Source organism: Crinia signifera, chromosome 1 (genome assembly GCF_055691185.1).
Source record: "Crinia signifera chromosome 1, ASM5569118v1, whole genome shotgun sequence".
Taxonomy (NCBI): Eukaryota; Metazoa; Chordata; class Amphibia; order Anura; family Myobatrachidae; genus Crinia; species Crinia signifera.
In genome coordinates, this window is record NC_139217.1 from 302,579,887 (window position 1) to 302,591,963 (window position 12,077).

Here is a 12,077-nt window from a genome sequence, read left to right on the forward strand (position 1 = left end):
AATTGGAAACAGAATTTTGCAGAGAGTGTTCATCTAATTCTTAAGTCATTCTTTTTTCATGCAACAAGGAAGAAGAATTGAAGAACAAATAAGAAAAGAAAGAGTCCTGTCAGAAGTGTGATTTGAACCCACGTCTCCAGAGAACACTGCGACCTGAACGCAGCGCCTTAGACCGCTCGGCCATCCTGACACATATCAAACTAATTTTTTAAAAGTGATATAGTACGAAATCCCCTCTCCAACGATACAATGGTCATATTGTAGAAACTATTGATTTAAAGACTGTATCAATTGCTTTTTCCATTCATTTTGAAAGTGGTTCTAATATATAAAGTAGGATTTATTTTCTCTTTTGAGGATTAGAATTCAAATGCCCAGAGTTTGTTTGCTGATGCATTTTCACTCACTGTTGAGTAAAATTTGTGGAGATTGCACAAACTGGCTACTTCATTTAGCTTGTGGGATTCATTGGATTATATTATAATGAACCCAAGTGGGGTTTATTTTCATGACCAATGGCTTAGAAGAGCAGTTTTCTTAAGTTAGAAAAATGCCTCCCAAATTCTTAATTTGGGTGGTATTTTATTTAGCAAAATATAAATCAAGAAGTATGAAGCAGACAATACAAAAAGCATGATATTGATGTCAGTGGTAGCTTTAAAGCCCTTATTTGTACAAAGAATAGTGTGCTATTTTCTTTCTATATAAAAACATAATGGATTGATGCATTTTTGAATGGTGGAAATTGAAACAGAGTTTTGCAGTGGGTGTTAATCTGATTCTTAAGTCATTCTCTTCTCATGCAACAAGGAAGAGGAAATAGTAGAACCAATAAAGAAAAGAAGAACTATGTCAGAAGTGGGATTTGAACCCACGCCTTCAGAGGAGACTGCGACCTGAACGCAGCGCCACAGACCACTCGGCCATCCTGACATATACCTATCGCACTATTTTTAAGAAAAATTTAATTTTATGAAGTGAAATTTGTGAATCTTGCACAAACTGGCTACTTTGTTTAGCTTATGGGATTGATTGGATCCTATTTTAATGTACCCAAGTGGGGTTTATGTTCATGACCAATACAAAGAACATGACATTGATCTCTTTGGTAGGTTTCAGGCCCCTATTTTGACAGAGAAAACAGTGTGATCTTTTCTTAATACATAGCAAAATTGTGGATTGATTGATACATTTTTTACATGGTGGAATTGTAAACAGAATTTTGCAAAGAGTCTCTGTCAAAATAGAGGCCTGAAACCTACCAAAGAGATCAATGTCATGTTCTTTGTATTAAGTCATTCTTTTTTCATGCAACAAGGAAGAAGAATTGAAGAACAAATAAGAAAAGAAAGAGTCATGTCAGAAGTGGGCTTTGAACCCACGCCTCCAGAGGAGACTGCGACCTGAACGCAGCGCCTTAGACAGCTCGGCCATCCTGACATATATCATATTAACTTTTTTAAAAGTGATATAGTATGAAATCCCCTCTCTAACGATACAATGGTCATATTGTAGAAACTATTGATTTAAAGACTGTATCAACTGCTTTTCCATTCATTTTGAAAGTGGTTCTAATGTATAAAGTAGGATTTCATTTCTCTTTTAAGGATAAGAATTCAAATGCCCAGAGTTTGTTTGCTGATGCATTTTCACTCACTGTTGAGTAAAATTTGTGAAGATTGCACAAACTGGCTACTTCATTTACCTTGTGGGATTCATTGGATTCTATTATAATGAACCCAAGTGGGGTTTATTTTCATGACCAATGGCTTAGAAGAGCAGTTTTCTTAAGTTAGAAAAAGGCCTCTCAAATTCTTAATTTGGGAGGTATTTTATTTAGCAAAATATAAATCAAGAAGTATGGAGCAAACAATACAAAAAGCATGATATTGATGTCAGTGGTAGCTTTCAAGCCCTTTTTTGTACAAAGAATAGTGTGCTATTTTCTTTCTATATAAAAACATAATGGATTGATGCATTTTTGATTGGTGGAAATTGAAACAGAGTTTTGCAGTGGGTGTTAATCTGATTCTTAAGTCATTCTCTTCTCATGCAACAAGGAAGAGGAAATAGTAGAACCAATAAAGAAAGGAAGAACTATGTCAGAAGTGTGATTTGAACCCACGCCTCCAGAGGAGACTGCGACCTGAACGCAGTGCCAAAGACCACTCGGCCATCCTGACATATACCTATCGCACTATTTTCTCTTTTGAGGATTAGAATTCAAATGCCCAGAGTTTGTTTGCTGATGCATTTTCACTCACTGTTGAGTAAAATTTGTGAAGATTGCACAAACTGGCTACTTCCTTTAGCTTGTGGGATTCATTGGATTCTATTATAATGAACCCAAGTGGGGTTTATTTTCATGACCAATGGCTTAGAAGAGCAGTTTTCTTAAGTTAGAAAAATGCCTCCCAAATTCTTAATTTGGGAGGTATTTTATTTAGCAAAATATAAATCAAGAAGTATGAAGCAGACAATACAAAAAGCATGATATTGATGTCAGTGGTAGCTTTCAAGCCCTTTTTTGTACAAAGAATAGTGTGCTATTTTCTTTCTATATAAAAACATAATGGATTGATGCATTTTTGAATGGTGGAAATTGAAACAGAGTTTTGCAGTGGGTGTTAATCTGATTCTTAAGTCATTCTCTTCTCATGCAACAAGGAAGAGGAAATAGTAGAACCAATAAAGAAAGGAAGAACTATGTCAGAAGTGGGATTTGAACCCACGCCTCCAGAGGAGACTGCGACCTGAACGCAGTGCCATAGACCACCCGGCCATCCTGACATATACCTATCGCACTATTTTCTCTTTTGAGGATTAGAATTCAAATGCCCAGAGTTTGTTTGCTGATGCATTTTCACTCACTGTTGAGTAAAATTTGTGAAGATTGCACAAACTGGCTACTTCCTTTAGCTTGTGGGATTCATTGGATTCTATTATAATGAACCCAAGTGGGGTTTATTTTCATGACCAATGGCTTAGAAGAGCAGTTTTCTTAAGTTAGAAAAATGCCTCCCAAATTCTTAATTTGGGAGGTATTTTATTTAGCAAAATATAAATCAAGAAGTATGAAGCAGACAATACAAAAAGCATGATATTGATGTCAGTGGTAGCTTTCAAGCCCTTTTTTGTACAAAGAATAGTGTGCTATTTTCTTTCTATATAAAAACATAATGGATTGATGCATTTTTGAATGGTGGAAATTGAAACAGAGTTTTGCAGTGGGTGTTAATCTGATTCTTAAGTCATTCTCTTCTCATGCAACAAGGAAGAGGAAATAGTAGAACCAATGAAGAAAGGAAGAACTATGTCAGAAATGGGATTTGAACCCACGCCTCCAGAGGAGACTGCGACCTGAACGCAGCGCCATAGACCACTCGGCCATCCTGACATATAGCTATCGCACTATTTTTAAGAAAAATTTAATATTATGAAGTGAAATTTGTGAATCTTGCACAAACTGGCTACTTTGTTTAGCTTATGGGATTGATTGGATCCTATTTTAATGTACCCAAGTGGGGTTTATGTTCATGACCAATACAAAGAACATGACATTGATCTCTTTGGTATGTTTCAGGCCCCTATTTTGACAGAGAAAACAGTGTGATCTTTTCTTGATACATAGCAAAATTGTGGATTGATTGATACATTTTTTTCCATGGTGGAATTGGAAACAGAATTTTGCAGAGAGTGTTCATCTAATTCTTAAGTCATTCTTTTTTCATGCAACAAGGAAGAAGAATTGAAGAACAAATAAGAAAAGAAAGAGTCCTGTCAGAAGTGGGATTTGAACCCACGTCTCCAGAGGAGACTGCGACCTGAACGCAGCACCTTAGACCGCTCGGCCATCCTGACACATATCAAACTAATTTTTTAAAAGTTATATAGTACGAAATCCCCTCTCCAACGATACAATGGTCATATTGTAGAAACTATTGATTTAAAGACTGTATCAATTGCTTTTTCCATTCATTTTAAAAGTAGTTCTAATATATAAAGTAGCATTTATTTTCTCTTTTGAGGATTAGAATTCAAATGCCCAGAGTTTGTTTGCTGATGCATTTTTACTCACTGTTGAGTAAAATTTGTGGAGATTGCACAAACTGGCTACTTCATTTAGCTTGTGGGATTCATTGGATTCTATTATAATGAACCCAAGTGGGGTTTATTTTCATGACCAATGGCTTAGAAGAGCAGTTTTCTTAAGTTAGAAAAATGCCTCCCAAATTCTTAATTTGGGTGGTATTTTATTTAGCAAAATATAAATCAAGAAGTATGAAGCAGACAATACAAAAAGCATGATATTGATGTCAGTGGTAGCTTTAAAGCCCTTATTTGTACAAAGAATAGTGTGCTATTTTCTTTCTATATAAAAACATAATGGATTGATGCATTTTTGAATGGTGGAAATTGAAACAGAGTTTTTCAGTGGGTGTTAATCTGATTCTTAAGTCATTCTCTTCTCATGCAAAAAGGAAAAGGAAATAGTAGAACCAATAAAGAAAGGAAGAACTATGTCAGAAGTGGGATTTGAACCCACGCCTCCAGAGGAGACTGCGACCAAAGACCACTCGGCCATCCTGACATATACCTATCGCACTATTTTTAAGAAAAATTTAATATTATGAAGTGAAATTTGTGAATCTTGCACAAACTGGCTACTTTGTTTAGCTTATGGGATTGATTGGATCCTATTTTAATGTACCCAAGTGGGGTTTATGTTCATGACCAATACAAAGAACATGACATTGATCTCTTTGGTAGGTTTCAGGCCCCTATTTTGACAGAGAAAACAGTGTGATCTTTTCTTGATACATAGCAAAATTGTGGATTGATTGACACATTTTTTACATGGTGGAATTGGAAACAGAATTTTGCAGAGAGTGTTCATCTAATTCTTAAGTCATTCTTTTTTCATGCAACAAGGAAGAAGAATTGAAGAACAAATAAGAATAGAAAGAGTCATGTCAGAAGTGGGATTTGAACCCACGCCTCCAGAAGAGACTGCGACTTGAACGCAGCGCCTTAGACCGCTCGGCCATCCTGACATATATCACACTAACTTTTTAAAAAGTGATATAGTACGAAATCCCCTCTCTAACGATACAATGGTCATATTGTAGAAACTATTGATTTAAAGACTGTATCAATTGCTTTTCCATTCATTTTGAAAGTGGTTCTAATGTATAAAGTAGGATTTATTTTCTCTTTTGAGGATTAGAATTCAAATGCCCAGAGTTTGTTTGCTGATGCATTTTCACTCACTGTTGAGTAAAATTTGTGAAGATTGCACAAACTGGCTACTTCCTTTAGCTTGTGGGATTCATTGGATTCTATTATAATAAACCCAAGTGGGGTTTATTTTCATGACCAATGGCTTAGAAGAGCAGTTTTCTTAAGTTAGAAAAATGCCTCCCAAATTCTTAATTTCGGAGGTATTTTATTTAGCAAAATATTAATCAAGAAGTATGAAGCAGACAATACAAAAAGCATGATATTGATGTCAGTGGTAGCTTTCAAGCCCTTTTTTGTACAAAGAATAGTTTGCTATTTTCTTTCTATATCAAAACATAACGGATTGATGCATTTTTGAATGGTGGAAATTGAAACAGAGTTTTGCAGTGGGTGTTAATCTGATTCTTAAGTCATTCTCTTCTCATGCAACAAGGAAGAGGAAATAGTAGAACCAATAAAGAAAAGAAGAACTATGTCAGAAGTGGGATTTGAACCCACGCCTTCAGAGGAGACTGCGACCTGAACGCAGCGCCACAGACCACTCGGCCATCCTGACATATACCTATCGCACTATTTTTAAGAAAAATTTAATTTTATGAAGTGAAATTTGTGAATCTTGCACAAACTGGCTACTTTGTTTAGCTTATGGGATTGATTGGATCCTATTTTAATGTACCCAAGTGGGGTTTATGTTCATGACCAATACAAAGAACATGACATTGATCTCTTTGGTAGGTTTCAGGCCCCTATTTTGACAGAGAAAACAGTGTGATCTTTTCTTGATACATAGCAAAATTGTGGATTGATTGATACATTTTTTACATGGTGGAATTGTAAACAGAATTTTGCAGAGAGTGTTCATCTAATTCTTAAGTCATTCTTTTTTCATGCAACAAGGAAGAAGAAATGAAGAACAAATAAGAAAAGAAAGAGTCCTGTCAGAAGTGGGATTTGAACCCACGTCTCCAGAGGAGACTGCGACCTGAACGCAGCGCCTTAGACCGCTCGGCCATCCTGACACATATCAAACTAATTTTTTAAAAGTTATATAGTACGAAATCCCCTCTCCAACGATACAATGGTCATATTGTAGAAACTATTGATTTAAAGACTGTATCAATTGCTTTTTCCATTCATTTTGAAAGTGGTTCTAATATATAAAGTAGGATTTATTTTCTCTTTTGAGGATTAGAATTCAAATGCCCAGAGTTTGTTTGCTGATGCATTTTTACTCACTGTTGAGTAAAATTTGTGGAGATTGCACAAACTGGCTACTTCATTTAGCTTGTGGGATTCATTGGATTCTATTATAATGAACCCAAGTGGGGTTTATTTTCATGACCAATGGCTTAGAAGAGCAGTTTTCTTAAGTTAGAAAAATGCCTCCCAAATTCTTAATTTGGGTGGTATTTTATTTAGCAAAATATAAATCAAGAAGTATGAAGCAGACAATACAAAAAGCATGATATTGATGTCAGTGGTAGCTTTAAAGCCCTTATTTGTACAAAGAATAGTGTGCTATTTTCTTTCTATATAAAAACATAATGGATTGATGCATTTTTGAATGGTGGAAATTGAAACAGAGTTTTTCAGTGGGTGTTAATCTGATTCTTAAGTCATTCTCTTCTCATGCAAAAAGGAAAAGGAAATAGTAGAACCAATAAAGAAAGGAAGAACTATGTCAGAAGTGGGATTTGAACCCACGCCTCCAGAGGAGACTGCGACCAAAGACCACTCGGCCATCCTGACATATACCTATCGCACTATTTTTAAGAAAAATTTAATATTATGAAGTGAAATTTGTGAATCTTGCACAAACTGGCTACTTTGTTTAGCTTATGGGATTGATTGGATCCTATTTTAATGTACCCAAGTGGGGTTTATGTTCATGACCAATACAAAGAACATGACATTGATCTCTTTGGTAGGTTTCAGGCCCCTATTTTGACAGAGAAAACAGTGTGATCTTTTCTTGATACATAGCAAAATTGTGGATTGATTGACACATTTTTTACATGGTGGAATTGGAAACAGAATTTTGCAGAGAGTGTTCATCTAATTCTTAAGTCATTCTTTTTTCATGCAACAAGGAAGAAGAATTGAAGAACAAATAAGAATAGAAAGAGTCATGTCAGAAGTGGGATTTGAACCCACGCCTCCAGAGGAGACTGCGACTTGAACGCAGCGCCTTAGACCGCTCGGCCATCCTGACATATATCACCCTAACTTTTTAAAAAGTGATATAGTACGAAATCCCCTCTCTAACGATACAATGGTCATATTGTAGAAACTATTGATTTAAAGACTGTATCAATTGCTTTTCCATTCATTTTGAAAGTGGTTCTAATGTATAATGTAGGATTTATTTTCTCTTTTGAGGATTAGAATTCAAATGCCCAGAGTTTGTTTGCTGATGCATTTTCACTCACTGTTGAGTAAAATTTGTGAAGATTGCACAAACTGGCTACTTCCTTTAGCTTGTGGGATTCATTGGATTTTATTATAATAAACCCAAGTGGGGTTTATTTTCATGACCAATGGCTTAGAAGAGCAGTTTTCTTAAGTTAGAAAAATGCCTCCCAAATTCTTAATTTCGGAGGTATTTTATTTAGCAAAATATTAATCAAGAAGTATGAAGCAGACAATACAAAAAGCATGATATTGATGTCAGTGGTAGCTTTCAAGCCCTTTTTTGTACAAAGAATAGTGTGCTATTTTCTTTCTATATCAAAACATAATGGATTGATGCATTTTTGAATGGTGGAAATTGAAACAGAGTTTTGCAGTGGGTGTTAATCTGATTCTTAAGTCATTCTCTTCTCATGCAACAAGGAAGAGGAAATAGTAGAACCAATAAAGAAAGGAAGAACTATGTCAGAAGTGGGATTTGAACCCACGCCTCCAGAGGAGACTGCGACCTGAGCGCAGCGCCATAGACCACTCGGCCATCCTGACATATACCTATCGCACTATTTTTAAGAAAAATTTAATTTTATGAAGTGAAATTTGTGAATCTTGCACAAACTGGCTACTTTGTTTAGCTTATGGGATTGATTGGATCCTATTTTAATGTACCCAAGTGGGGTTTATGTTCATGACCAATAAAAAGAACATGACATTGATCTCTTTGGTAGGTTTCAGGCCCCTATTTTGACAGAGAAAACAGTGTGATCTTTTCTTAATACATAGCAAAATTGTGGATTGATTGATACATTTTTTACATGGTGGAATTGTAAACAGAATTTTGCAGAGAGTGTTCATCTAATTCTTAAGTCATTCTTTTTTCATGCAACAAGGAAGAAGAATTGAAGAACAAATAAGAATAGAAAGAGTCATGTCAGAAGTGGGATTTGAACCCACGCCTCCAGAGGAGACTGCGACTTGAACGCAGCGCCTTAGACCGCTCGGCCATCCTGACATATATCACACTAACTTTTTAAAAAGTGATATAGTACGAAATCCCCTCTCTAACGATACAATGGTCATATTGTAGAAACTATTGATTTAAAGACTGTATCAATTGCTTTTCCATTCATTTTGAAAGTGGTTCTAATGTATAAAGTAGGATTTATTTTCTCTTTTGAGGATCAGAATTCAAATGCCCAGAGTTTGTTTGCTGATGCATTTTCACTCACTGTTGAGTAAAATTTGTGAAGATTGCACAAACTGGCTACTTCCTTTAGCTTGTGGGATTCATTGGATTCTATTATAATAAACCCAAGTGGGGTTTATTTTCATGACCAATGGCTTAGAAGAGCAGTTTTCTTAAGTTAGAAAAATGCCTCCCAAATTCTTAATTTCGGAGGTATTTTATTTAGCAAAATATTAATCAAGAAGTATGAAGCAGACAATACAAAAAGCATGATATTGATGTCAGTGGTAGCTTTCAAGCCCTTTTTTGTACAAAGAATAGTGTGCTATTTTCTTTCTATATCAAAACATAATGGATTGATGCATTTTTGAATGGTGGAAATTGAAACAGAGTTTTGCAGTGGGTGTTAATCTGATTCTTAAGTCATTCTCTTCTCATGCAACAAGGAAGAGGAAATAGTAGAACCAATAAAGAAAGGAAGTACTATGTCAGAAGTGGGGTTTGAACCCACGCCTCCAGAGGAGACTGCGACCTGAGCGCAGCGCCATAGACCACTCGGCCATCCTGACATATAGCTATCGCACTATTTTTAAGAAAAATTTAATATTATGAAGTGAAATTTGTGAATCTTGCACAAACTGGCTACTTTGTTTAGCTTATGGGATTGATTGGATCCTATTTTAATGTACCCAAGTGGGGTTTATGTTCATGACCAATACAAAGAATATGACACTGATCTCTTTGGTAGGTTTCAGGCCCCTATTTTTAAAGAGAAAACAGTGTGATCTTTTCTTGATACATAGCAAAATTGTGGATTGATTGATACATTTTTTTTTCATGGTGGAATTGGAAACAGAATTTTGCAGAGAGTGTTCATCTAATTCTTAAGTCATTCTGTTTTCATGCAACAAGGAAGAGGAAATAGTAGAACCAATAAAGAAAGGAAGAACTATGTCAGAAGTGGGATTTGAACCCACGCCTCCAGAGGAGACTGCGACCTGAACGCAGCGCCATAGACCACTCGGCCATCCTGACATATACCTATCGCACTATTTTTAAGAAAAAATTTATATTATGAAGTGAAATTTGTGAATCTTGCACAAACTGGCTACTTTGTTTAGCTTATGGGATTGATTGGATCCTATTTTAATGTACCCAAGTGGGGTTTATGTTCATGACCAATACAAAGAACATGACATTGATCTCTTTGGTAGGTTTCAGGCCCCTATTTTGACAGAGAAAACAGTGTGATCTTTTCTTGATACATAGCAAAATTGTGGATTGATTGATACATTTTTTACATGGTGGAATTGGAAACAGAATTTTGCAGAGAGTGTTCATCTAATTCTTAAGTCATTCTTTTTTCATGCAACAAGGAAGAAGAATTGAAGAACAAATAAGAAAAGAAAGAGTCATGTCAGAAGTGGGATTTGAACCCACGCCTCCAGAGGAGACTGCGACCTGAACGCAGCGCCTTAGACCGCTCGGCTATCCTGACATATATCACACTAACTTTTTAAAAAGTGATATAGTACGAAATCCCCTCTCTAACGATACAATGGTCATATTGTAGAAACTATTGATTTAAAGACTGTATCAACTGCTTTTCCATTCATTTTGAAAGTGGTTCTAATGTATAAAGTAGGATTTCTTTTCTCTTTTGAGGATTAGAATTCAAATGCCCAGAGTTTGTTTGCTGATGCATTTTCACTCACTGTTGAGTAAAATTTGTGAAGATTGCACAAACTGGCTACTTCATTTAGCTTGTGGGATTCATTGGATTCTATTATAATGAACCCAAGTGGGGTTTATTTTCATGACCAATGGCTTAGAAGAGCAGTTTTCTTAAGTTAGAAAAATGCCTCCCAAATTCTTAATTTGGGAGGTATTTTATTTAGCGAAATATAAATCAAGAAGTATGGAGCAGATAATACAAAAAGCATGATATTGATGTCAGTGGTAGGTTTCAAGCCCTTATTTGTACAAAGAATAGTGTGCTATTTTCTTGCTATATAAAAATATAATGGATTGATGCCTTTTTGAATGGTGGAAATTGAAACAGTTTTGCAGTGGGTGTTAATCTGATTCTTAAGTCATTCTCTTCTCATGCAAAAAGGAAAAGGAAATAGTAGAACCAATAAAGAAAGGAAGAACTATGTCAGAAGTGGGATTTGAACCCACGCCTCCAGAGGAGACTGCGACCAAAGACCACTCGGCCATCCTGACATATAGCTATCGCACTATTTTTAAGAAAAATTTAATATTATGAAGTGAAATTTGTGAATCTTGCACAAACTGGCTACTTTGTTTAGCTTATGGGATTGATTGGATCTTATTTTAATGTACCCAAGTGGGGTTTATGTTCATGACCAATACAAAGAACATGACATTGATCTCTTTGGTAGGTTTCAGGCCCCTATTTTTAAAGAGAAAACAGTGTGATCTTTTCTTGATACATAGCAAAATTGTGGATTGATTGATACATTTTTTACATGGTGGAATTGAAAACAGAATTTTGCAGATAGTGTTCATCTAATTCTTAAGTCATTCTTTTTTCATGCAACAAGGAAGAAGAATTGAAGAACAAATAAGAAAAGAAAGAGTCATGTCAGAAGTGGGATTTGAACCCACGCCTCCAGAGGAGACTGCGACCTGAATGCAGAGCCTTAGACCACTCGGCCATCCTGACATATATCACACTAACTTTTTAAAAAGTGATATAGTACGAAATCCCCTCTCTAACGATACAATGGTCATATTGTAGAAACTATTGATTTAAAGACTGTATCAATTGCTTTTCCATTCATTTTGAAAGTGGTTCTAATGTATAAAGTAGGATTTATTTTCTCTTTTGAGGATTAGAATTCAAATGCCCAGAGTTTGTTTGCTGATGCATTTTCACTCACTGTTGAGTAAAATTTGTGAAGATTGCACAAACTGGCTACTTCCTTTAGCTTGTGGGATTCATTAGGATTCTATTATAATGAACTCAAGTGGGGTTTATTTTCATGACCAATGGCTTAGAAGAGCAGTTTTCTTAAGTTAGAAAAATGCCTCCCAAATTCTTAATTTGGGAGGTATTTTATTTAGCAAAATATAAATCAAGAAGTATGAAGCAGACAATACAAAAAGCATGATATTGATGTCAGTGGTAGCTTTCAAGCCCTTTTTTGTACAAAGAATAGTGTGCTATTTTCTTTCTATATAAAAACATAATGAATTGATGCATTTTTGAATGGTGGAA

General features: G+C 35.5%; 15 non-coding genes across 15 annotated transcripts; all 15 read right to left on the minus strand.

The window, feature by feature from the left end:
• Positions 1 to 107: 107 nt before the first annotated feature.
• TRNAL-CAG (transfer RNA leucine (anticodon CAG)) lies at positions 108 to 190 on the minus strand. The gene has a single exon. It is a non-coding gene; the product is annotated as a tRNA-Leu (tRNA).
• Positions 191 to 1,357: 1,167 nt separating this feature from the next.
• TRNAL-CAG (transfer RNA leucine (anticodon CAG)) lies at positions 1,358 to 1,440 on the minus strand. The gene has a single exon. It is a non-coding gene; the product is annotated as a tRNA-Leu (tRNA).
• Positions 1,441 to 2,100: 660 nt separating this feature from the next.
• Positions 2,101 to 2,183, minus strand: TRNAL-CAG (transfer RNA leucine (anticodon CAG)). Its single transcript has one exon. It is a non-coding gene; the product is annotated as a tRNA-Leu (tRNA).
• Positions 2,184 to 2,707: 524 nt separating this feature from the next.
• On the minus strand, positions 2,708 to 2,790 carry TRNAL-CAG (transfer RNA leucine (anticodon CAG)). Its single transcript has one exon. It is a non-coding gene; the product is annotated as a tRNA-Leu (tRNA).
• A 524-nt stretch (positions 2,791 to 3,314) lies between these two features.
• On the minus strand, positions 3,315 to 3,397 carry TRNAL-CAG (transfer RNA leucine (anticodon CAG)). The gene has a single exon. It is a non-coding gene; the product is annotated as a tRNA-Leu (tRNA).
• A 381-nt stretch (positions 3,398 to 3,778) lies between these two features.
• Positions 3,779 to 3,861, minus strand: TRNAL-CAG (transfer RNA leucine (anticodon CAG)). The gene has a single exon. It is a non-coding gene; the product is annotated as a tRNA-Leu (tRNA).
• Positions 3,862 to 4,971: 1,110 nt separating this feature from the next.
• TRNAL-CAA (transfer RNA leucine (anticodon CAA)) lies at positions 4,972 to 5,054 on the minus strand. The gene has a single exon. It is a non-coding gene; the product is annotated as a tRNA-Leu (tRNA).
• A 1,123-nt stretch (positions 5,055 to 6,177) lies between these two features.
• On the minus strand, positions 6,178 to 6,260 carry TRNAL-CAG (transfer RNA leucine (anticodon CAG)). The gene has a single exon. It is a non-coding gene; the product is annotated as a tRNA-Leu (tRNA).
• A 1,110-nt stretch (positions 6,261 to 7,370) lies between these two features.
• On the minus strand, positions 7,371 to 7,453 carry TRNAL-CAA (transfer RNA leucine (anticodon CAA)). The gene has a single exon. It is a non-coding gene; the product is annotated as a tRNA-Leu (tRNA).
• A 660-nt stretch (positions 7,454 to 8,113) lies between these two features.
• On the minus strand, positions 8,114 to 8,196 carry TRNAL-CAG (transfer RNA leucine (anticodon CAG)). The gene has a single exon. It is a non-coding gene; the product is annotated as a tRNA-Leu (tRNA).
• A 380-nt stretch (positions 8,197 to 8,576) lies between these two features.
• TRNAL-CAA (transfer RNA leucine (anticodon CAA)) lies at positions 8,577 to 8,659 on the minus strand. The gene has a single exon. It is a non-coding gene; the product is annotated as a tRNA-Leu (tRNA).
• A 660-nt stretch (positions 8,660 to 9,319) lies between these two features.
• Positions 9,320 to 9,402, minus strand: TRNAL-CAG (transfer RNA leucine (anticodon CAG)). The gene has a single exon. It is a non-coding gene; the product is annotated as a tRNA-Leu (tRNA).
• A 383-nt stretch (positions 9,403 to 9,785) lies between these two features.
• On the minus strand, positions 9,786 to 9,868 carry TRNAL-CAG (transfer RNA leucine (anticodon CAG)). The gene has a single exon. It is a non-coding gene; the product is annotated as a tRNA-Leu (tRNA).
• Positions 9,869 to 10,248: 380 nt separating this feature from the next.
• Positions 10,249 to 10,331, minus strand: TRNAL-CAG (transfer RNA leucine (anticodon CAG)). The gene has a single exon. It is a non-coding gene; the product is annotated as a tRNA-Leu (tRNA).
• A 1,108-nt stretch (positions 10,332 to 11,439) lies between these two features.
• Positions 11,440 to 11,522, minus strand: TRNAL-CAG (transfer RNA leucine (anticodon CAG)). Its single transcript has one exon. It is a non-coding gene; the product is annotated as a tRNA-Leu (tRNA).
• Between the last annotated feature and the right edge of the window lie 555 nt (positions 11,523 to 12,077).